We start from the raw sequence: 25,666 nt of genomic DNA, 5'->3' as shown, positions 1-25,666 counted from the left end.
TTTTTTCAAATCGGTTTTCAATTTCTTGCTCTCTTCTCCTTCTGGTACCCCCATTATGCAAATGTTGGTACCCTTGAAGTTGTCCCAAAGGCTCATTACACTATCCTCAATTTTTTGAATTCTTTTTTCTTTTTGCTGTTCTGACTGGGTGTTTTTTGCTTCTTTATATTCCAAATCGCTGATTTGATTCTCTGCTTCATCTACTCTACTGTTGATTCCCTGTAAGTTATTCTTCATTTCAGTTAGTATATATTTAATTTCTGATTGTTTCTTTTTATGCTTTGAAGTTCTCACTAAGTTCATTGAGAATCCTTACAACCAGTGTTTTGAACACTACATCTAGTAGATTGTTTATCTCCATTTAGTTTAGTTATTTTTTCCTGGTGTTTTGTTCTGTTCTTTCATTTGGGACATGTTTCTTTGTCTCCTCATTTTTGCAGCCTCCCTGTATTTGTTTTTATGCATTAGGTAGAGCTGCTATGTCCCTCAGGCTTAAAGTAGTAGGTATTCTGTAGGGTCCAGTGGCACAGCCTCCCTGACCACCCCAGCTGGGCACTAGAGATGTGTCCCCTGTGTGGGCTGTGTACAGCCTCCTCTTATAGTTGAGGCTTGATTGCTGTTTCACATCAATGGGATGGATTTACCCTCAGGCCCATCAGCTGCAAGGACTGGCTGAAACTACTGACCACTAACCTCTGACAACTGTGGAGGATCAGCTGTGCAGGGGCCCACACAGAGCAGGACTTACTTCAGCAGGGCTCTGGTGCCCACTGAGTCCGCCCCTTGAGTGTGTCACTTGTGCAGGTGGTTGGGTGGTGCTTTGATGTGGTCTGAAACTGTCCACTGGGAAATATCTATATATATAAAAGCCTAAGCGACCATTTGACCGGTAGCTCTTGAGGCCTCCAAAGAGGTATAGGCCAAGGTCAGTAGCCACCTGTGTTCTCCCCAGGGACATACAGGGAGGACATACAGCGCCACCTGGCTTGATCTGCAAAGAAACATGCAGATGGCTGCTACTTGTGCTTGGCTTGGTAGTGCCAAGGCAAGGCCAAGCTGTGAACCAATACTGGCTACTGCTAGTGCCCAGCCACTTATTGAGAGGTATGGGACATGCTGCTTGTTTGAGAGATTTTAGGAAAATCTGAAGCATGAGCCAAGACAGGCCATTTGTATGGAAAAGCCACTGGAAACCGCTTGGGTGGGCCCAAAACTTGGGTGGGGCAGGGCCTCAGGGAATCACCAGGATGGGGTCAGGTTGTGTGAGCCAGGTTGACAGAGTCTCAAATATGGTGTCCACTTGCCAGCTCTGTGGGTAAGGGCTCCGAAAAGGAACAATGGCCTCTGCCAGTGCTTCTGTCTGGGAGAAAGCTGCCCCCAGTGCTTGCTTGATGCAGGACAATTCAGTTTCTGTATGTCCCTGGTGCCTTTTGAGCCACTGTGCCAGCACTGGGGCTCAAAGCAAGTGAGTACAATTAAGTCCATATGTGGGCCCTTTAAGAGGAATTGCCTCAGATCCCATCAGCCCTCCCTCACCCTTAATCCCTATTTTTTACAAACAGAAGTTATGGGGGCTTCTCTTTCTGACACAGGATTCCTGGGCTGGGGGGCCTGGTGTGGAGCTGGGACCCCTCACTCCTCAGGGGAGACCTTGGCATGAGCAGAGCCATCCCTCCCAATTTTTATCCCCTACACATGGATGTGGGACAAGCCCCTTCTGCGACTCTCCCCTTCTACTACTAGTCTTGCTGTGTCTTCTTTAATTCCCTAGTTGTGGGACGTCCATTCAACCAGATTTCAGATGGTTCTGAGTGATGGTTATTCTGTAGTTTAGTTGTAGTTTTGATGTGATTGTGGGAGGAGGCGAGAACCATGTTTACCTATGCCACTATCTTGGCCAGAAGTCCAAAAGACTAAGATTTTTCTTCTCCTGGTATGATAAACAACTATTTAAGGAAAAAAGCAATAAGGTCTCAAAACATTTTCCCAAAGAGTAGCTGATCAAAAGATGGATAGGGAATATTTCTGTACCAGAAAGTAGTGTTTCTGTAATTCAGGCAAGATTCTAGCTTTGCTGTTTCTCTACCTCCCTCCCCTTTTATCTTTAGGAAACAGAAATTTTAGTATGAGAAGATGGGGAGTTGATTTAAAAGAACCAAAAAGAGATTGTAGGACTGAAAGGCTTTTAGCCCCACATGAAAACCTGGATGAGGTCGGAGGAGCAGCTCCCAGATCTCTGCTTACCTTCTTGTTTCACTTTAATAAAGATAGATTTCCACAGAAGCGAGTCCAATATGTTGTAACTATGGTTTCTTAATTGCTTTAGAGGTGACAATGTAAGTGATGGCTCTAAAAGAAGGTGAAACTATTTACCAAAAATAAATTTGATATTAGTTCCCAAAGCTAACTTATTAATATAGACTTACCTTAGGCTATTTAAGTGGCACTAAATTTGAAACCAAGAGTCTTGGGTGCTATCTTTATCTGTCTGTGGCTTACTGTGTGGTCATAAATAAGTCAAGACCTCTTTGTGTTCCAGTTCCTTTCAGAAATTGGACCAACCATAGGAAAAATGGTATTGGCCAAAAATACTGATCTGTTTCCTTTGACCCTGGAAACTCCCAAAGAACTCCAGTTAGACTTCCTCAAACCAGTAAAATTTATGAGTTGAGAGAGCCTTTTTTTATCACACCAAACTTTCTTCCTTCCTCGTGTCCTTAGTGAAACAGAAAGTTAGAGCAAATGGAGCAATGAATATTGCTAAACCTTAGAGCCAGGGAAGGACAATTACCAACAAGGGCAAAGCAGTAATAACTTGGTCTATCCAGAGAAGGTTGGGTTGGAGCCAAGGAGATAAGCTAAGTGTCTGCTACTGTTCTCTTCCGGTACATGCACTCATCACCCAGGGCTTGGCAAGATTAGTGCTGGAACAGCACAGGCTTGCATCCAGTACCTGCTCCAGAAATAGGCTCTAGATATGGGCACAGCAAGTAAACAAATACCCTACCAGTTGTTGCTGAGGTGTCCTTCCCAGGCAGGCCTGCCCACGGGACTATTGCTGAAAGAGGAAGACAGCCTGGAGCCACTCCCTGGCCCTGCCTTGGAATGAGTCCCTAAGGCTGAGAATAGCTGCAGTCACCTGAGACAATAGGTATTTTCCTGAAAATTCCAAACTGTTCCAATCAGCTCTGGCCCTACTTCAGTTATAAGATTCAAGACAGGCTTGGCTGGTGTGGCTCAGTGGTTGAGTGTTGACTCAGGAAACAAGAGGTCAATGGATCAATTCCTGGTTAGGGCACATGCCTGAGTTGCAGGCTTACTCCCCAGTAGGGGGCATGCTTCAGGCACTGTGCACGGTGGGAATAAAACAAAACCAGGCGCAGTGGTGGTGGAAGTGGGAGCAGGGCTGGCGTTTTGGAGAGCGCTGAAGAATCTGCTGGAATTGGAACTTGGACTTCTCTGTCCCTGTCCTCCCTTGAGTCTCCTTCTTGGTGGGAGCCCTGGTGATAGGCCCGGCTCAGAGCCCCCAGAGGAGCAGTCATTTGAAGGATGACCTACCTCTAGGAAGAAAGCGTTGCTGAAGGTTATCATCCTGGAAGATTCTGGAGTTGGTAAGACATCACTCATGAACCAGTGAGTGAAGAAGAAATTCAGTAGTAGAAATTCAGAAATTCAAAGCCACAATAGGAACAGACTTTCTGACAAAGGAGGTGATGGTGGGTGACAGACTAGTTACAATGCAGGTCAGAACCTGCAGGGCAGGCATGGTTCCCGTCTCCTGGTGTGGCCTTTTCCAGAGGTGCAGACTGCTGTGTTCTGGTGTTTGACGTGACTGCCCCCAACACGTTCCAAACCCCTGATAGTTGGAGAGATGAGTTTCTCATCCAGGTCAGTCCTTGGGATCATGAAAACTTTCCTTTCGTGGTGTTGGGAAATAAGATTGACCTTGAAAGCAGACAATGGCCACAAAACAAGCACAGGCCTGGTGCTGCAGCAAAAACAACATTCCCTAATTCAAGACCAGTGCCAAGGAGGCCATCAGCGTGGAGCAGGCATTCCAGACGATTGCACGGAATGCACTTAATAGGAAATGGAGATGGAGCCTTACTACGAATTTCCTGAACCCATCAAACTGGACAAGAATGTCCAGGCCCAGGCCTCGGCGGAAAGCTACAGTTGCTGAACGAGCAGTGAGAGGAGAGCACAGAGCCCTTCACGAACCAAGAACACACTTGGGACTTCCAACACAAACCCCCTCTCCTCCTTCAAACAAAACATGAAGTGATCTCTCATATCCAGCTGCCGAAAGAAACCGCACCAAACACACTCAGCCCTCCATACAACACACACACACACACACACACACACACACACACACACACACACACACACAGATCTGACACAAGCAGACAGACTCCAGCAGCCCAGGCCTGTGACGGCTCCATCAGGGTCTGCCCACCCACTGCATCCGCCCTCATGTGGCAACAGGATGGGCCAGCTGTAGAAATTGTTCCGGTGTAGAGTCAACATCAGAAGCTTATTCCTTTTGTCCACCCGGGAGAGAGAACTGTTTACAGGTAATCTGTGCCTAATTAGTTATCTGATTTTTTTAATGGTCTTGTGATCTTTTTACCCCATCACTCCCCACTCCTGTGAAGGCCAGCACTTGGGAAGGCTGGTGCCCTATGCTTCGCTACAGGCTCATACCCAGTCTGATCAGGCTGAGTTTTGTATGTATCTGTTAATGCTTGTTACTTTTAACGAATCAGACCTTATTACAGTATCTATTTATTATATAAAACTTATTAGAAAAGAATTTTATAGTACATGTTAATATATGCAACCAATTAAAATGTATAAATTAGTGTAAAGAAAAACAAAAAAACCAACCAAACAAAACCAAACCACATCTTCCCACATTATGGCCTAGCTAATTAGTGCTGTAATCACCACTGTTGTAGAGCCCAGGTGTGAGCACAGGGTGCTTTGAGAGCGTATAGGAAGGCGATATGAGAGCTCTAGTAAGTCAGTGTGGTAGGTAGGAGAGAGGCCATATTAGGAAGCTGAGTCCAGAAGAATGAAAAGCAGAGAGAATGAAGGGATAGAGCATGGAGGCAGAGAAAAGTCCCAGAAGAGGACAGCAGTATATCCATCTAGAAAGATGGTTATGGCTGCCATGGGCTTGACAAGATTGATTAGAGGAACACAAATTCACATTTGACAATGCTATGTCTACATGAAATAATACAATTAGAGGGCTCGTGGTCTTCCTTTTTAATTTTTTAGCTTTATTTCTTTTTAAAAAATATATTTTATTGATTTTTTACAGAGAGGAAGTAAGAGGGATAGAGAATTAGAAACATTGATGAGAGAGAAACATTGATCAGCTGCCTCCTGCACACCCCCTACTGGGGATGTGCCCGCAACCAAGGTACATGCCCTTGACCGGAATCGAACCTGGGACCCTTGAGTCCACAGGCTGATGCTCTATCCACTGAGCCAAACCGGTTTCGGCTAGCTTTATTTCTTTGAAGTTAATTTTTTCACTCTTACAGAACAAATAGAATCATCTATTTACCAACGATGGGTATATCAATATATCACATCCCACACTTTGGTCTTGCAGGGAGATGAGGACACTCCTTCATTGAGATGTTGGGTCAATATTCCCTCTCCTTGAACCTGGGTAGACCTATGTAACTGCCTTGCTAATAGAGTACAGCATAAATAATGTGACTTCTGAGGCTAGATCATGCAAACATTCCACCTGGTTCTCTCTCTCTCAACATGCTCCTTGATAGTTCTAACCAACAGGTAAGAAGTCTGACTACCTTGAAGCCCCCGTGCCAGAGAGGCCATGCAGAGATAGAGGTGCTCCCGGCAGTTTACTCCCTAAGTCTTCCCACCCAGACATCAGACACAAATGATCCAATCATTTCAGGCCCTAGTCTTACAGCTGCCCCAGCTAACTCTGCAAAGCCCTGAAGATTCATGAACACAATAAATTTCATGGTTCAAGCCACTAAGTCTTGGGTTGGTTTGATACTCAACAATAGATAACCGGTACACCGTGACCTAGGTTTCGGATTTTATGTAGCTTATTCCAGGTATTTGCATCCCTTTTAGTTTCTGATGGTGACAGAATTTTTCTTCTTCTTTTTTTAAAATATATTTTTATTGATTTTTTACAGAGAGGAAGGGAGAGGGATAGAGAGTCAGAAACATCGACGAGAGAGAAGCACCGATCAGCTGCTCCCTGCACCTGCCCCCCACTGGGGATGTGCCCGCAACCAAGGCACATGCCCCTGACCGGAATCGAACCCGGGACCCCCCAGTCCCCAGGCTGACGCTCTATCCAGTGAGCCAAACCGGTCAGGGCGGTGACAGAATTTTTATGTTCAGTGTGGAGAGGAGCAGAATTGCAGGGGCCCAGCTGTGAGGTGGTTGCAGTTGTCTGGGAAAGAGATGATCGTATCTTGAGGACTTCTGTTTCCACTTAGGGTGTGGAATGCTGCAAGAAAATATCACTCCCCTCCTAACAATGAGAAGTAGCCAAATAGTCTACAAAACCATAGCTTTTCTCGAGCCCTCAGAAAGCTGAGGTCACAAGGCAACCAAGTAAAGCTCTTCAAGGAGAGAGACACACATGTCCTGTTTGAACTTTAGCAGGCCTGCGAGAAAGAGGTGGCTGTCATACAAGCAGATGAGAAGAACCCAACAAAAACTGAACACAATTTAAAAGGCTGCACGTGGGCTAGTGTGCACAGGGGACAGTTTGTACTCACAGGCTAGTGTGTGTGGGGGTGAGGTGTGGGGAGGGGGGGGGGTTGGGAGTGGGAACAAAACCAAGCTTCCAAGGCCTCCCCCGAGGTTCTGAGAAAGGGTGGGAGCAGGGCAAGAACGGGCAACGGCCTTTCCTGCTTGGTGGTGCAGGCACGTAGGAACTGACTAAGGCAGCTGCTGGGGAACGAAGACAGGCCCAGCGGCTTCCACCGTCCTCCTCTCTGGGAAGCAAAAGCCTTAAACCACGGGGGGAGGGGCAAATTCTTGCTTCCAGGGAGGAATAAAAGCAAAACTCAGCTGCTTCTGGGTGAGGGGTAAAAAGCTCCTTGAACACAGGCAAAGATCCACTGTTTCTGGGGAAAGAACAGAAGCAGAAACCCTTTACCCCAAGGGGAGAAGCAGGCAACTCTCTTGGGCTGAAGATTCAAGCAAAGGTCTTCTCTGTTGGGGAGAGAGCAGGGCACTCTGGCCACCCAAACCAACCCTAGAGCAAGGCCGCGTTGGGCTGTCACAGGGAGCAGGGGCAGAAATCCCGAGAAAGCCCCTCTCCTGAAGCGCAGGAGCATGGGACCAGCCTAAGACAAGCTGAACCAGGGTAACAGAGACACACGCCCTCCGCCTCCATGCCCTGCGCCTCCAGGAGCCTATCACCAAATAGCGCTCTACCACGGGTGGAGGGCAGGCATGCAGGGATGGCTGAAGAGCAGAGGGTGGAGCAGGAACACAGAAAAACCTTCTGACACCCCAGTCCCCACTCTAAGTTTCACCCCCAGAGAAACTCGACGCCTGTGTTGCACTGAGATAATGATAACAACAAAACCCAAACCCTGCCTGATTCCTCACTAGGTTGACTCAACACTCGCCAGACCAGCACCTGACAGAAGAGGCACGCCCACTTCCAGGCATAAATACTTTCTACTTCAGTCTCTGCTGTTCTACACGCGATGGGCAGTCCATAAAACAGTTATGAAACACACAAAAAGGCAAGAAAGGAAAAACGGCATTCTGTTGTCAAAAGATAAATCCGTAGAACGAGAGCCACAGATAGCACAGATACTGGAACTACCGGACAGGGACTTTAAAATAATAATGACCAATATGTCTAGTGGAGAAAGGTGGGCAACTTGCATAAACAGATGGGGACTTTCAGTAGAGATGTGGAAACGGCAATAAAGTCAAATGGAAATGCTAGAAATAAGCCATGATAACAGAGATGAATTCCTTTAATAGGCTTTTGAATAAGTAGGCACAGCTGAGGAAAGAACCAGTGAATCTGAGAAAGGTCAATAGAAATCATCCACACTGAAACAGAAAGAGAAAAAGAAGTGTATGTGAAGGAGGCGGGGTGGAGGGGGCGGTTAGGAGTGGGAACAAAACCAAGCTTCCAAAAGCGGTGGGAGAATATAAACCAATCTAATAAACGTGTAATATGAGTCCCAGAAGGTAGAGACTGGAAATGGGGCAGAAGAAATAGTTGAAGATTACAGCCACATGCTGGTGGCAATGAAGTGATGTGGAAGCATTTAGGGGAAGGACCACTGGAACTTGGTAACTGAGTGGAGTGGAGTGTGAGCGCGTGGGGAGAATGAAGCATGCTCTGCATATGGCACACGGTAGTGTTAGGTGGTTAGCAAGTGACAGTGCCAGGACCGAGAGCCAGGCCTAGCTCTCTCCAGAGCCCGTGCTCTTTGTTGCTGCACAATACTGCCGCCTACAGGCCAGGCTAGAACGGCCGTGGTTCTCTGCGCCTCCAGTCCCGACTCTCCAGCGTCAGGCTTTAGGAGGGCCATCAATGTGCTGCCTGCTGTGAGTCAGTGTGTGGTTGAGAGATACTCATCTTCCATGCTCCCCATCTCTCTTTCCCAAGATGAGAACAATCTCTTTCACAGATGGTTCTGAAGTAAAGGTTTTTCTCCTCCCCAAAAGACAGACTCTCATCTCCCTTCATGCTGTCCTAATATGCTTTTTTAAAGAATTGATTTCAGAGAGGAAGGGAGAGGGAGAGAGAGATAGAAACATCAATGATGAGAGAGGATCATTGATTGGCTGCCTCCTGCATGCCCCACACTGGGGACTGAGCCCTCAACCCGGGCATGTGCCCTGACCGGGAATCAAGCTGTGACCTCCTGGTTCATAGGTCGATGCCAGGCAGGCTATAGGTAGGTCTTTCTAATAGCTGTCCAAGAGTAGACAGGCTACCTTATAAGAGACAGTGAGTTCCCTGTCACTGGAGGTGTTTAAGCAGGTGTCAGAGAGGTTGTAAAGGGGATTCCTGCATTGCATAGAAAGCTAGATCCGGGGACCCCCAAGGTCCTTGAAAGTTATGAAAGTCTGTGGTTGTCCATTGGCGATCCCCCGGGGCTGGCTTCTAATAAGTCAGCCCTGGCCTCCGAGATGACAATGACCCCTTCCAATAAACACCCAATCGCCTACCCATAAGCTGTCAGAGGCACAGCCCTCTAACACTTCTGTCTTAGCCCAGCCTCGAGGGGCAGACACTGGCTGGGAAGAGCACAGAAAGATAGCCCCTGTGCTATTTTATGTCCTCTGAACACATTCAATGTGACAAGGACTTGGATGGAGGCAGTTTACTTTGCGGGGAGAGCAGGAATGAGGGAGCAGGGAGAACGAGACAGAGAAGGGTGCATGGAGTAGAGCTCAGTCCCCTGGGGTCACTCTGAGGACCTTAAAGATCTCAGCTCGGAATTTTCCCATTGAGTGATGGGGAAACCTGGAGTATAATCCCACCAGTGCCCACCTCTCATGGGTTGAAGTTTGCCCTTTGGGAGTGTTAAGCTCCTACTACTTCCAAGCTGCCCTGGAGGGGCTGAGAAAAGCCTCCGGCCGAGAAGGAGAGAGGTGGGAAGCTGTGAGCATGCACCAGAACTGTCCGCCGCAGCTGCAGTTGGACCCAGAGGGGGCTAAAGGGATGTGGGCTTCAACAACGTCTGCCATAGTCCCTTTCCTGCCCAGGCCAGCACCCATCTCCCAGGGATATGGGACCTTTGACTTTCACATTCCAGTCTCTGTGACCCGTGTGTTCACCAGGTTGGCTAGTTCAGCATAGCCTTGTCTGACTGCCCCCCATAACTCTCTTGCGCTCAAGTCTCCCTTCTGGGCCCAGCTCCCTCAATTATTTCTACTTGTTCAAGGTTTCCAAAGAGCCCAGGGCAGTGGGCTCTCCAGGCTGCAACCAGACGTTCCCCACCCCTGCCTTAGGGCAGGGTCTGTCCTAAGGTGGCAACCTGTTCTATTCTACACCCACACATAAGTTTGGAACATGCTTATATTAGGGACGCTGGCTTCATTGTCCCCTCCACACTGTGGTCAAGGTCAGGGTAAGTCAAAAGTTAGATGGGCTCCAGAGTTTTCTCTGCGGATGGTCTCATTATTTCTTAAGAATAAAAAGCTAAGATTGACCAAGAACTCAAAAGACCCCAGGAGACCTCACTCGGAGCCTCGGAGTCACTTCCAAGATGGGAAATCATTGCACTAATGTTGGAGGCAGGGCTCCTGGCCAGACCTGGGGGACCAGTCCCTGCTGGCCCACCACTCCCCTTACTTCTCCTCTGCCCTGCCTTGGTCAGAGCTCTGAGCCGGTCTCTCTCCCTCCCTTTGCTCCTCTCACCCCTACACTCCTGTCTGGTACTCACTGACTTTCCACTTGGGGTCTTCTCTCTACTTTCATGTTAATTACCTCCAGGGCTTTATGATCTCTGATATTCACACTCATTGCTCCCTAATTTTGCCTCATTGCTTACCATCCCGTTCGGTGTTCTGACGCCCATTTCACCTCCTGGGAGAGGTGAGGCTGAGAACAGACGTTTATGATGAGTTTGGGGCAAAATGGAACCAGCTGCCTCCCAAGGGCAAGGAGGGGTTGGAGGATGTTGGGGTTGCCTTTTACCTTTGTTAGCTTAGGGCAGCGGTGAGGAGCCTTTGTTTCTGCCAAGGGCCATTTGGATATTTATAACATCATTCGCTTAATATAATTCACATAATGTAAATTTATGTTGCTATGAAGAAAGCTCCTAGGTTTATTGAATTTTGAGTCCCGCCTGTGGTTGCCTTGGCAGGGCCAGACCAAATGATTTCACGGACCAGACATTCCCCACCCCTGCCTTAGGGCAGGGTCTGTCCTAAGGTGGCAAACGTTATCCAGCCAGAGGAAGAACCTGGCCGAGACCTCAGAAAGAATGAGACAAAAAGAAAACTCAAGATACAAGCCCTGCTCAGAACGGGCCCTCTCCGTCATTCTAAGTTTGGGGTTCTCTCTCCCTATGTCCTCATGGGTCCCCTGTGTCTATCGTTGTCTCCTTTTCTTTCTCGTTCCCATCTCAGACTCTGTTTTTGCTTTATTCATCCCTCAGTCCTGCATCACGGAGGTTCTGTTACCGCCTCGCTCTCTTGCATCTTCCTACTTTCTGTGCCCCTCAGTATACTCGGTTCTCTGTATCTCCATCCGTGTGTGTGCCTCTGCCTTGATCTGCTTTTCTGTGTCTCTGTCTGTCTGTCTGTCTGTATTCCCAGAAGCCCTATAACCCTGGAACGCCGGGCAGGAGTGGCTTTTCTGTGACGAGAGCCGGGGACAGCCACCAGAGAAGTAGAGGTGGCTAAGGACACTTCCATTCCAGCAGTCGTCATGGTAACAGTGAGGGCGGGCCAGGAAGGGGACACGAGGAACCACGTGGGCTTGACCTTTCTGTGGGTGTCAGGTTTGAGCGGGAGCTGGGGGAACACAGCAACAACTGCTTCCCTCCGGCCCAGCCCTCGGGCCCACGGGCTGCGCTGAAAGGAGAGAGGGAGAGACTTAGAACTGGGACAGCTGGCGCCAGAGTGAAAGGACAGAGGGTCAGCCATAGCCGTCCAGAGAAACCTCGGGAGAGAGGGACAGAAGCACAGGCAAGCACACACACACGCACAGGCACGCACACACACGCATGCACACGCACACACACGCATGCACACGGTCCCAGGGTCGTCACCGAGACTCCCCTTGTGAACTGACCTGGGGAGGGCGCCGGACTTCATTCCTGGAGGCCTGGCTTCCACTTCCCCGGCCCCTGCAGCGCCGGGTGGGCGGTGACGAAAGGTCAGCGCCCACACTCAGAGCTCCCTCCCCGCAGGCTCCTTCAGATCAAATGTCACTTGTTCCATGCTGCGAAAACCTTGATTGCTCTAAGGAAAATATGCTAAGATAAAAAGAGCCAAATGACTCTTTCAAAAATAGAAAATATTATAAATGCAAAACTCCAAAGAGAGATACTGAAAATAAAAGGCATTCTAATCCTGCCTCTGCTCCCCCCAGCAATAAAGGGCCTTCCGCAGTTGCTTCCCCTACCTGCCAGGTCGGGGGGCAGCGGTGAGGATGGACACCAGACCGGTTGTTGCTTGTGTGTGAAGGAGGCTTGGACTCACAGCCCCCCGCTCCCTCAGCTCATACACACGCTCTCCACGCCTTCTCTTTTTCCTGTTGGAGCAGACATGCAGGCCCCAGGAGGAGGTGCCCACAGGTACCCTGTTAACCCTGTGACGCCTCAGGTCAGCTCCACAGAGAACACAGCTCACCTGTGGGTCTCATTTCCAGACCTTCCAGTCATGACCACACAAGAGATCCCAAGCCTCTTGGACACACTGCTGCGGAAAACAAGACCACAAACTCAGAATGAAAAATAAGGGCTTGTCAGATACGGAAAATCCACATTCAGGGAAGACATGAAGGGGCACTCACCAGACCAGAGGCGGGTGACTTCACAGGCCAGCATTCCAGGCTTCCTTTCATACAGCAGACACCCCCCCCCCCCCCGGGAAACTGCTGCTTTGGCAGTCAGATACCTTTCCTTCACTCACAGGCTCCTGTGCTGTGGGCCTCTCTTTGGGAGTTGACTGACATCACCTCCCAGTTACGCTCCTACAGAGCTCTCGCTGTACTTGTGCGTCCAGAGCAGTGGGCAGAGGGCAGGAGGGCAACTGGTGCTCTGACACCCCGGCATGAGGCCAGGCTGCAGCCTCGGACACACGCACTGCACCACTCCTCTTCCCTCGTTGTGACTGTTTCTCTGTGTGGGACCCAGCCCAGGGCCAAGTCCCTCCTTTTTTGGTCTAGGCCCTTTCCCTGCAGTTCAGCCTTTTCTATGTCAGCCCCTCAACTCAGCCCTGATCCCCCTCAGCTCAGCACCCGGGGCTGGGACAGTTCCCCAGAGATGCTGGTACAGTCTCAGACCCTCTGCCCAGCGCCTGAAGTGGTGCATGTGGGCACCTTGCCTGTGACCTCTGATGGCTTCCTTAGAATCCATCCTTGCCGAAACCGGTTTGGCTCCTTGGATAGAGCGTCGGTCTGCGGACTGAAGGGTCCCAGGTTCAATTCCGGTCAAGGGCATGTACCTTGGTTGCGGGCACATCCCCGGTGGTGGGTGTGCAGGAGGCAGCTGGTCGATGTTTCTCTCTCATCGATGTTTCTAGCTCTCTGTCCCTCTCCCTTCCTCTCTGTAAAAAATCAATAAATATATTTAAAAATAAAAAAAGAATCCATCCTTTCAGTCTCCATTCATGCGCTGGGCCAGGCCCGACACAACTTCTGCATGCTCACTGGGCTATTTTGTGCCCCATGCTTTTGCTCAGTCTATTCCCTTTGCCAAAAACATATCTTCTGGTAGATCCATGTTCCATTTAAAGGCTCACCTCGAATGCCACCGTACAAGTCAATTCTCCTCAATCTATCCTAGCCTGCTCTGTTGCCCACAGAACTTTTTTTAAAATCACGATCATAGGGGCCATGTTTCTGTTTTCACATAGGCTCCGCCACTAGAGGGCGTGCCTTCTGGAATAGACTGGGTCGTTCGGATCTGTGGATCTCCAGAACTCCAGAATTTGGCTGTGTCCCCCGCTGCATACTTGTTATTGCTGTTGACCACCCTCCGCCCCCCACCCGCCCTCCAGGGCAGACTCTTGATCTGGGGTGTGAGCCAGAGAAGGTCCCAGACTCCCCAGAGACAACACCATACCTGCGTGTAATGGGTAGTGGATGGTATGTGCCTCTGCTTCCCGGTCAGACCAGGGCCCCAGCCTGCTTGCTGCAGGTCCTGTAGTGCCAGGCTGGTTGCAAGACGCCTGTGATAAAACCAGGGCCTGGCCCATTGGCGCCCACGGAGAGATGGAGCAGTAACACCGGGCTAGCATCTCGATGCTTTTTCTCTAGCCCTTGGCAGCTGTTTCCTATAGCTGTCCCCTCACCCTATGGCTTTACTGACTCCTCCGGCTGCACTAAAGGGAGCCCTGGAGAGCAGGCTCCAAGGGGGAAGAGCGGGCTGGGGGCATCCTTCCTGCCTTCCCCTCTCTCCCTCCTCCTGGCTGGCTGCAGCTGTGCTGCGTGATGTGGAACAGCACAGTCTTAATTACTGCTCAGCCCTGCTCATTAGTGCCCTAGAATCCGGAGAAGCCCGGAGCTGCAGTGGGGCCAGGGCTCAGCTTTCCTGGGTGATCGCTAGTCCCACTTCCTGTGGATTGGGTCTGTGTGAGTTGGGATTCCTTTTTGGGCCCCCAGAGAGAGATGCCATTCCCTGGGATGGGGGGAAGGGCTGGAACTGGAGGAGGAGAGGGAACTCTGGGCCCTCCCGGGCTCTCACTTATGTGCGCAGAGCATCTCAGGAACAGCATATGGTGGGGCATGTGAAACTCCACGGCAAGCAGAGAAAGAGGAACAAATGATTAAATAAAATAAATGTGCTCAAATCCAACACACTGATGACTTCTCTGTCTTCAAAGGGATTTAAGCAAGGAGCCTGGTGCATTATTCAGCTAACCTTTATTTATTTTTAAAATAAAGAATCATGAAGGCCTGGCCTGGCCTGGCTCAGTGGCTATGAACCTATGAACCAGGAGGTCATGGTTTGATTCCCGGACAGGGCACTTGCCTGGGTTGGGGGCTTGATCCCCAGTGTGGGGCATGCGGGAGGCAGCCAATCAATGATTCTCTCTCATCATTGATGTTTCTGTCTCTTTCTCCCTCTCCTTTCCTCTCTAGTCAATAAAATCAATAAACACATATTTAAAAAGAAAGAACCACGAAGTACTTTAACACTGAACAACAGGGAGCTGAGTGAAGGAGGAGAGGAGGGGTGGACCCTGGACATATAAAAATGCACAGTCCTGGCTCCAATATCTGGGAAACCCCTTCACAAAAAATTAACTTAAAAACACCCTGTAAGATCAAATGAGAATATACATGAGAGTACTTTTTGAACTGTAAAGGGCTTTAGAAATATAAGGTGTTACTTATTATGCAATATTTCTGCTCAGTGCAGACTATAAAACAGATGCTACAGGAAGGCTGGAGATTTATGATAACGTCTCCTCCCTCACAAGGTGCTTACACAGTTTGGGCTGTTTCATTTAATTAGTCCTCGCCTCTCCTACAGACGACTGCAGAAGCCTTCTCAGTGGCCTCCCCTGAGTTTCCATCAGCATGGTCCTCACTGTTCACCCTGCCCTGGTGATGCCCTGAGACCCCGCCCCATCTTCCACCTTCTTGCTCGTTCCATTAATCGTACATGCCACTGCTGGGTTCATTTTCCTGATGCAGAGCTCTGATCAAAAACTTGCAATGTTCCTCTTGCCGACTGCACAGAGCCGGGAGACCTTGGCTTCGCAGTCAAGATCCTCTGTAATCTGGTCCCACGTGACTTTCCCAACCTGACTTCCCTCCTTCCATCCTGGCAGACGTAGGCTTAGGAAGATCAAGTCACTTATCCAAGACCACACAGATACCAAGTGGCAGATCCTGAAATCAAACTCTCAAACCCTGGACACCTCACCGCCAAACCAAGGCTCTTTCTATGTAGCCCATCACCTTTTCACGATGGATACAGCTGCAGTGAAGATCTTACTGCAGCGTTCTTTCTTTTTTGGAAAAATTACCCCAGGACAAATTCCCGGAGTGGGATTGCCACGTTGAAAGACATTAATATTTTTATGGCTGCGTGAATTAACATACGCCTTGCAAAAGGGCTGAACCAATTAACATTTTAGCCAATGATACATACACGTTTCACCAGACCCTCCTCTCTCCTGCGAATAACCTTTAAATAAATTTCTAATTGAATAAGGTATTTCTTTGTTTTAGTTTACATTTCTTTGACTATTGAGGTGGAATGTTTTCCATGCATTGACTTACAATTTGTATCTTGTCTTGTGTGAATTATGTGTTCCTATCTGTGGCTCATATAATTACTAAAGTCTTCACATTTCAGAAGTTGCAATGTAGAAAATTTTTAAAAAAAAGGCAACCTTGAAGGGAAGACATGGTAGACTTTGTGAAATCAGAGCAGAGGTCTCTATCGATAAAGCATGCAAATAGCTGTATCGTGAGTAAATCTTTAAAACAAAATTGAGGTCAACTAACTTAAAATACTAGGCTACACTTAACGGGAAAACGTAGGAGATGGCATTTCCTGAACTCAGACTATACTTTTCCTGACCCTGTCAATATGTCATAAAACTAACATTCATCATTTAATTTCATTCTGGGGACGGTATAATTGTTCTAAAACAGCAATGCCTTATTTTTTTTAATGTTGTTTTAAAAATTATTTTATTTTATTTATTTTTAAAATATATTTTTATTGATTTCAGAGAGGAAGGAAGAGGGAGAAAGAGTTAGAAACATCAATGATGAGAGAGAACCATTGATTAGCTACCTCCTGCACGCCCCCCACTGGGGATGTGCCCTTGACCGGAATCAAACCTGGGACCCTTCAGTCCACAGGTCGATGCTCTATCTACTGAGCCAAACTGGCTAGGGCAAAAAATTATTATTATTATTTTAAAAATATATTTTATTGATTTTTTTACAGAGAGGAAGGGAGAGAGATAGTTAGAAACATCAATGAAAAAAAAAAAAGAAACATCAATGAGAGAGAAACATCAATCAACTGCCTCCTGCACACCCCCTACTGGGCATGTGCCCGCAACCAAGGTACATGCCCTTGACTGGAATCGAACCTGGGACCCTTGAGTCCGAAGGCCGACACTCTATCCACTGAGCCAAACCAGTTAGGGCAGCAAAAACTACTTTATTTTTTGCCCAACCAGTGTGGCTCAGTGGTTGAGCGTCAACCTATAAACCTGGAGATCACGGTTCAATTCCCAGTCAGGGCACATGCCTGCGTTGCGGGCTCAGTCCCCAGTGTGGGGTGTGCAGGAGACAACCAATCAATTATTCTCTCTCCTCATTGATGTTTCTCTCTCCCTCTCCCTTCCTCTCTGAAATAAAAAAAATATATATTTAAAAACAAACAAACAAACGTCCCCACCTTTCAATCACTGACCTCAGGGCCTGCATCTTATTCAGAACTGTCCTGTTGCTTGGCCTATGCCATCGTTAGGGGCATAAGTCTCACCTGGGTACTGCCTGCTGTGTGTAAAGCAGCTTTCTTTGTTTGCTCCAAAATGACTTTGAGGCAGCAGATTGGCATTCGTTCTGGAATGAGTCATTGTTCACCCTGTTTATGCTTAGTATAATCTTTTAAACTTTGGTCTTATCTCTCTTTGGAGTTACCTTTTCAAACTTAGGGTCTTGGCCCTTCTAAATACCTGCTTTCCAATTGCGTAGTTAGAATGAATCATAAAAGTTATTTTATTTGTTCACTGATGTGATATTCACATGTTCTTATCTTCTCCAAGTCTGCTCAGATGTTACCTCCTCAATGTGGCCTACTCTGATTACTTAAAATTGAAACATCCCTTCCTCATGTACCCCCTTGTTCTCCTAACCCTGCTCCATTTCTATTTTACTTAGCAACTCCTAACAATATATACTTTTTTATTTATTACTAGAGGCCCGATGCATGAAATTCATGCAAGCGTAGGCCTTCCTTCCCCCGGCTGCCGGCACCGGCTTCCCTCTGGCACCTGGGACCCGGGCTTCCCTTGCAGCCCCGGCTTTGTCTGGAAGGTCTTCCGGAAGGACGTCCTGTCTAATTAGCATATTATGCTTTTATTATTATAGATGTATATTCGTTATTGTATAGCACCTTCCTCCAGGATGTAAGCTCCATTTTGTCTATTGAATTGCTGACGTGTCCCAAGAATCTAGAACAGGCATAGGAGGTCCTCCGTAAACACAGTGTTTGTTGAAAGAAAGTGATGTGCGCTCCTGCTGTGTATGAGACACTGGCTAAGTATGCCGAGGCCTCCGAAGATGAATCTGCTGTGAGTTCTAGCCTGGAAGAGCTGAGAGGTTAGCCTTAGAGTTGAGACATGGAATTAATAACTACAATACAAGATAGAAGCAGCAGAACAGAAAAAGAGCTGGGCCGTTAGAGGAGGAGAAAGAAAGCTTTCAGTCATGAAAAAGCTGAGGGAAGGCATGAGCAGAGGCACGGGGGCGGGGGTGGGAGAGGGGAGGCTGATGAATCAAAGAGACTGGAATTGAACCCTGAATCTGCCCTAATTGAATGAGGTTGGCACGTTATAAGCAACTCATCTGCAAATCGGGGTAAACATATTTATCGTAGTAGAATCGTGAGGGTCTAATAAGATAATGCCTGTGCATGGCCTATGGTGAATAGCACCTGGAGCCAAGTTCATGTTGCATTAATATCAATCCCCTTCTTCCTCTTGGGTAGGTCTATCAATAGGAAAGAATAAATTATGACATATAATGGAATAACATATCATTGAAATAATAGCTACCAGGCATGTGTAGTAGCATGGAAAATAGCGTATGACTGACATTGAGTGAAAAAAGGCAGATTGCAAAATTGTCCATGATGACAACGGGGTAAAAAGAACTCAAAACCTACAGGAGATCTATACATTCTTGGGCTATTCTGGTGGGGATGAGAATTAATTTACCTAAATGTGCTCCTCTGATTTTTGTAATTATGATGTTTTGTCAGCAATTATTTTTTTTCTTTATTGATTTTAGAGAGAGGAAGGGAGAGAGAGAAACATTGTTGTGAGAAACATCAATTGGTTGCCTCCCATATGCACCCCGACCAGGGATCAAAACCTAAGTATGTGCCCTGACTGGGAATAGAACCTGCAACCTTTTGGTGTACAGACAACACTAACCAACTGAGCCACTTAGCCAGGGCAGCAATTAATTTTGACATATTTCAAATTTACAGAAAAGTTGCACAGTACATACAAGGTATTCACAAACATCTTTTACCCAGAATCACCAATTATTTGCATTTCTCTCTCCCCCTCCCCCCTCTCTCTCATACATTTACTAAAAATAAAGACATTCTCTGCCCTAGCTGGTTTGGTTCAGTGGATAAAGCATTGGCCTGTGGACTGAAAGGTCCCAGGTCCAATTCTGGTCAAGGGCACATGCCCAGGTTGCAGGCTTGATCCCTAGTAGGGGATGTGCAGGAGGCAGCTGACCAATGATTTGCTCTCATCATTGATGTTTCTATCTCTCTCTCCCTCTCCCTTCCTCTCTAAAATCAATAAAAATATATTAAAAAAAATAAAGACATTCTCTTATATAATCACAGGATAGATTTCTTACTATTTTAAAAATAAAAAGGTTGAGAGAGTATGTCTTCTTTTCTTAAGATCCTAGACCACAATCTCACTAGGTTCAGAATGCAATCTTTGAGCATCTCGCATCTCAAAATAACCAGTAAGCCTCCAGGTCAGTCCTGCTGCCAGTGGGCAGGACCCCTTAAAACACCTGGTTGAGGACCGGTATTGTGCCCCCTCCCTCCACGCCCAGGTTGTATGGTGGAGGGGTGAGATGGAGCCACCTCTGGAGAGGCTCCTCTTCAGGACTGGGATTCTGCACGTTCAGGGCCACAGAGGTTCCGGTGACCCAGGAAGCTTGTCCACTTGGGCCCAGCTTCCCGGGGAATGGAATTTCAAGGGAAAGGCACTTAGCTCCCGACTGTCTCCCCACTCCCACCAGAGTCTGCTCAAAATGTTTCTTCAAACCACTGAGTTCTAAGGACCAAACTGCAAGCACTGGAGCCAAAAGTGGTTACATAAGTGTCAGTCCTTAGAACTCCGAAGCTTAGAGACGCCATTATACAAGGAGGATTGTTTAAGGGGCTGTGCCGGGAACCAATTTCAGCATGTCATAATTGCAAGAGTTTTATCAAAAGGTTGATAAGACTTGGGGGCTCAACAAGGGCTGAGTCACATACATTATGGCCTGTCGGAAAATGGTTTCAGGACGTTCCCCCAAACCTAAAGATTTGTATATGTTATTGTTAACTGCCAGACAGCTCAGGGTATCTTAAATCTGTTATTGCCTCCTGTTGGCCGAACACCTGAACAGCTGTAGGCTATTCCCCAAACTGACAATGCTTCTGTAAACCCTACCCTTTGAAGTGTATTATCTCCACCTTGCCTTAGGACAAATTGTGTTAATAAATAGCACAGGGTCCTTAGACAAGGGATAGTCTTCAGTTCCTTTAGCTGAAGCTCTTCTGACCCCCAATGCCTTTCAAAATCATCTTTCGTCCTTGGACTCCTTCTTGAATCTACGCATCAGCTCCTTTCTCCAGATTGCTGCACCCCTTCGTAATGCTGAGAAAAGAACCCCAGCAGGGCTGCTCTTTGTTGGAGGAATGGAGTCTGTGTGGAGGGCCCTGGGAAGTGACTGGAGTAGCAGCCAGGGGGAGGATGGGAGAGGTTTCCCAGGAGCTTGTGGACAAGGCCTGAACACACATAATCAATCATACACACCTCCACCGGCACCAGGGAGAAGGTCCACCCCACTCTTCCCTCGGTCCTTCTGGGTTACCACACACAGGGCGTTCCTCTCTCCATATTTGCAGTCTCTGCCTCATGCCCAACCAGGACAAGCACAAGCAGAACAGATGCCACACCCTGCAGCCCACAGGAAGGAATTTAGTATCATTCCTGGCTCCCACCTCCATCCCAACTGGTCTGGTTCTGGCCTTGAGACCCAGGCCTGGCCCCACCCAAACCCCAGGGTTAATAATGGCTTTGCCCTTGCTATTCTTCCCTCCACCCTGGAATGCCCTTCCTCCCTGGCTCTTAACTTGTTAACCCTGTGATTTGGAGGAGTCAGCCTCTCTGGACCTGCCTCCTCATCTATAAAAAACACAATGACACTTACCTCAGAGGATGGTGATGAGGCAGAAAAGAGACCTTGCATGTGAAAGCACATGACTAACTGGGGCAAGTGCGAGTCACATCTAAAGCTTATCCACCGGAGCCACCAGAGTTTGACCTGGCTTAATCTGTACTCTATCAGTGCCCTGTGCTGAAGGTCACAAGCTGCTCCGTCAATATCCACGGCTGAGGCTGATTTTTATTGAAAAGGTTATTGCCCATTTTCACCTATCAGATTGACAACATTACTTATAGACCAAAAAATATATAGGTTTTTTTTAAAAAAAAACAACTACCATATGGTCCAGCAATTCCACTTCTGGGTATATATCCAAAGAAAATGAATGAGATACCTGTACCCCCTTGTTCACTGCACCATTATTTACAATAACCTTGCCCGGCTAGCTCAGTCGGTAGAGCATGAGACTCTTATTTACAATAACCAAGACATAAAACAACCTGTCTCCATTAATGAATGACTGTATAGAGAAAATGTGCTAGCCCTGGCTGGTTGGGCTCAGTGGATAGAGCGTCGTCCTATGGAATGAAGGGTCCCAGGTTCGATTCTGGTCAAGGGCACATGCCCAGGTTGTGGGTTCAATCCCCACTGTGGGGCATGCAGGAGGCAGCCGATCAATGATTCTCTCTCATCATTGATGTTTCTATCTCTCTCCCTCTCCCTTCCTCTCTGAAATAAATAATAAAAAAAAGAAAACTGCCTAGCATGTAGTAGGTAATAAACAAATACATATTGAATTGAAAGAATATGATCTCAGATGTTTTCAAAAGGAAATTACCGTTCCCATATTTACAGACAAGCCCATACATGTCCATGTGCCTAAAAAAAGGCCCTTGAAGGACAGTGACCACTGATAGCTGTGCTTTCCCCTGGGTATGAGCAGCGTTCTGTTTCCCTGGCTCTGGTCTACAGAAGCAACATCGTGAGAGGTGGGGCTGCAGGGGGCGGCCCACACATACACCTGGCAGCTCACAGGTGTTGTTGTTGGTTGCCTTTTTTAGTCCTGCTCTCTCCATAGGAAAGAACAGTAAAGCCCAACCACTCCCAACCACCCTCAAGGTGACTTGCAGGGTCAGAGAGAAAAAGGCCAAGGACAAGATGTGCAATTATTCAGAACACTGTTTTATTTATATCTAAAGAGAGACACCTACCTGCAGAGGCCTGGGCCTTGGGCAAGCCAGACCTTGTGGGTGGGTGGCTTCTAAGGCTTGGAGCACCAGGCCAGAATCAGCCAATATGCCCAGAGCAGGGGGTTGGCTCATGTTCCAGGGGCTAAATCCTGAAAGTTCTGGTCTCTGTGCTCAAAGCCTAAGGGGTAAAAAGAGATGTCAGGGGACCATGTAGGTCCTCGTGGATCGGGCCAAGATCAGAGAAACACCCGGATCTGGGTGAGAGGTCACTTACGAGCAGCAGGGTCAGTCATAGGGTCCCGAAGAGAACAGGCCAGCCTCCCTGAGATTTCGGAAGTGGTTACAAAACAGTATGACTTTAGAATATTCCAAAAGAATTTTTCAAAATTTAGGAGACACAACATAGTTTGGGGGACTTTTAGAGAAAGGCCCACAGTTCACTTCCAATTTAGCAGCATGAAGTCTGTCTTAGTCTGTTCAGGCTGCTATAACACATTGCAGTAAACCCGGTGGTTTAAACAGCAGACCTTCCTCACAGTTCTGGAGGCTGGGAAGTCTGAGACGAGAGTACCAGCATGGTCAAGTTCTCGGTGAGGATCCTCTTTCCGGTTTGCACACAGTCACCTCCTATATCCTCAGGTGGTAGAGAGAGAGTGAGCTCTGGTCTCTTCCTTTTCTTATAAAGACACCAATCCCACCATCACAGTGGGGGTTAGGGCTCCAACATGCAGATTTTGAGAGGTACACAAACATTCAGTCCATGACAGGGTCCGAGTGACTGCAGTGCCATCAAGACGGCTTACAAGCACTCCCAGGCAGGAAGCATCCTGGGCCTGCGTCAGGGCCAAGAGCCAGAGGTTGACCAACTGCCTCCAGGTCCTCAGAGGCAAGGCAGCTCCCAGTGGTTCGCCCACCATGCTCCGATGGACACGGCCTTTCAGAAAGTGAGGGCGGGAGGTGATGTAAATAAGCCAAGACCGGAGCAGGGCAGAGCCAGCAGGACCGCTCAGCAGGTAGGTCAGGACTGTGGGGAGGCTGGACGAGCTGGAAGCCTGGAGGATCCCTGCCTTACAAACCATGACGGACTTGTAAAGCCATCAAAGCTGTACTTGTATATACGTATCACATTTGATCTTCAGAACAATACTGAGAGAGGCATTTAATCATCGATCAATAAGTCTTTATTTTTACCAAGGAAAACCCATTTTTAACATTCATTATGGTAATTAGTGAAGCACCTGATACAGATAAGAGATCGCTGAAGCACTTGTATTAGCCAATAATAAGTATGGACTTGTTATTTTATTATTTTTTAAAATATATTTTATTGATTTTTTACAGAGAGGAAGGAAGAGGGATAGAGAGCTAGAAACACTGATGAGAGAGAAACATCGACCAGCTGCCTCCTGCACACCCCCCACCGGGGATGTGCCCGCAACCAATGCACATGCCCCTGACCGGAATCGAACCTGGGACCTTTCAGTCCGCAGGCCGACGCTCTATCCACTGAGCCAAACCGGTTTTGGCGGACTTGTTATTTTTTAATCACCTTTGTTGAGGTCTGATTTACACATAGTGAAATGTACCCATTTTAAATCTATTAATTTGAGTGCACATCAAGTACATTAAAAGCAACTTGAAACATTTCTCCAAAGGTATATACCCCTATAACCACCACTCCAAGGAGGACAGAGCATTTCCATCACCTCAGAAAGTTCCCTCCTGCTTCATTACAGTCAATCTTCCCACCCCCACTGTCCCCAGCAAACCACCCATCTGCTGTTACTACAGCTTAGCTTTGTCTGTTCTAGAATTTCATATAAATAAAATCACCCAGTTTGTACTCTTTTGTGTTTGGCTTTTTCACTCTGCATAATATTTTAAAGATTCACGCATGTTATAGATCAGTAACTTGTTCTTTTAAGTTATTAACATATCTTTAATTATATTGGATACTAGTGGGCCGGTGCATGAATTTCGTGCACGGGGGCGGGAGAGGGGTGTCCCTCAGCCCAGCCTGCAACCTCTCCAATCTGGTACCCCTCTGGGGATGGCCGACTGCCAGTTTAGGCCCTGCGGGATTGGGCCTAAACCGGCAGTGGGACATCCCTCTCACAATCCGGGACCGCTGGCTCCTAACCACTTGCCTGCCTGCCTGCCTGATTGCCCCTAACCGCTTCTGCCTGCCAGCCTGATCGCCCCCTAACTGCTCCCCTGCTGGCCCAATCACCCAGAACTGCTCTCCCCTGTCGAGACCTGCCTCCTCCATGCGAGGCAGCGGAGATGCCAGGACTGGCCTCCTCTGTGCCACGTGGAGCCATGGGACCCCCAGGCCTCATCATGTGGAGCGGCTGCCAGGCCCGCCTCTGCTGTGTGCGCGACCATCTTGTGGTGGCCATCTTGTGGCGGCGATGTGCGCCAGGGTCACCTAGGCTTTTATTAGTATAGATACCACAATTTATTTATTCATTTTCCTATCAATGGCTATTTGAGTTGTTTCTGATAGTTGGTTATTGTGAATAAAACTATAAACATTCATGTATAAATCTTTCTGTGGATATATATTTCCATTTCTCTTGGATAAATACCACAGACTGAAATTATTGTTACATTATGTATGTTAACTTTTTTCCTTTTGTTCTTTATTTTCTTCATTCTTTTTGTTTGTTTTTTGTCTTTTTTTGTTTTGTTATTATTAACTTCATCTTTTCTTTTTTTGTTGTTGTTAACTTTATTATTTCCAATCTATTTTCCAAAGTGGTTGTACCATCTAACACTCCCACCAGCAGTGAATGAGAGTTCCAATTATTCCATAGCCTCACCACTGCCTGGTATTGTCAGTTTTTAAATTTTAGCCATTCTGGTGGGTGTGTATCTCATCATAGTGTTTTATATTTGCATTTCTCTGCTGGTTAATGATACTGAGCATATTTTTATTTGTTTATTGGACATTTATATATCTTCTTTAACAAGTATTCAAGTAGTTTGTCTGTTTATTTTTTATAATCGAATATTAAAAGCAATTTTATTTAACAAAATTTTATAAAAGTGATTGAGGTCATTATTGTTTCCCTTTTACAGGTAAGGAAAATAAGTCCAGAAGAGAAGACTTACCCATGCTTTGTTACAGTAGAAAACCAGCAGTTTGTGGCAGCAACTCCAAGTTATTCTGATCAACTATCTGTATTGCAAAGTGAGGCACTGCTATCCTTAAGCTGTGCTGAATGACCCCTACCTGCTTAGTAGACTTTATTTAAGGTATTTAGATGTTTGAGCACAAACCAGAACCCCCTGATATTTTAGTTTCCTGTCCAGTAAAAGAATAAATTTAAAAGTCAGACATGCACCTAACTAATAGAAAAACATCCTATGTTCATGGATCAAAAGACTTAATATGGTTAAGATGCCAAATTGATCTACAGATTCAACATACTCCATATCAAAACCCCAGCTGGGGGTTCTTTGGTAGAAATTGATAAACTGATTCTAAGATTCACATGGAAATTTCAGGGACCCAGAGTTGCCAAAACCATCATGAAAAAGAAGAACTTACACTTCCCAATTTTAAAACTGACTACAAATTCATAGCAATCAAGACAGTGTGGTACCAGCATAAAGATAGAAATAGGACAACAGAATAGAAGTTAGA

The 25,666-nt window shown here is 47.2% G+C and overlaps 1 pseudogene across 1 annotated transcript; it reads left to right on the top strand.

The window, feature by feature from the left end:
* The first annotated feature begins 3,562 nt into the window (after positions 1–3,562).
* LOC307097635 (ras-related protein Rab-7a-like) lies at positions 3,563–4,183 on the top strand (annotated as a pseudogene). Its single transcript has one exon. The product of its transcript is annotated as a ras-related protein Rab-7a-like (transcript).
* The last annotated feature ends 21,483 nt before the right edge of the window (positions 4,184–25,666 follow it).

The sequence above is a fragment of the Cnephaeus nilssonii genome, assembly GCF_951640355.1.
Source record: "Cnephaeus nilssonii genome assembly, chromosome: 4".
Taxonomy (NCBI): domain Eukaryota; kingdom Metazoa; phylum Chordata; class Mammalia; order Chiroptera; family Vespertilionidae; genus Cnephaeus; species Cnephaeus nilssonii.
Note: the sequence above shows the minus strand (reverse complement) of the source record. Positions and strands in the feature narration are given on the sequence as shown.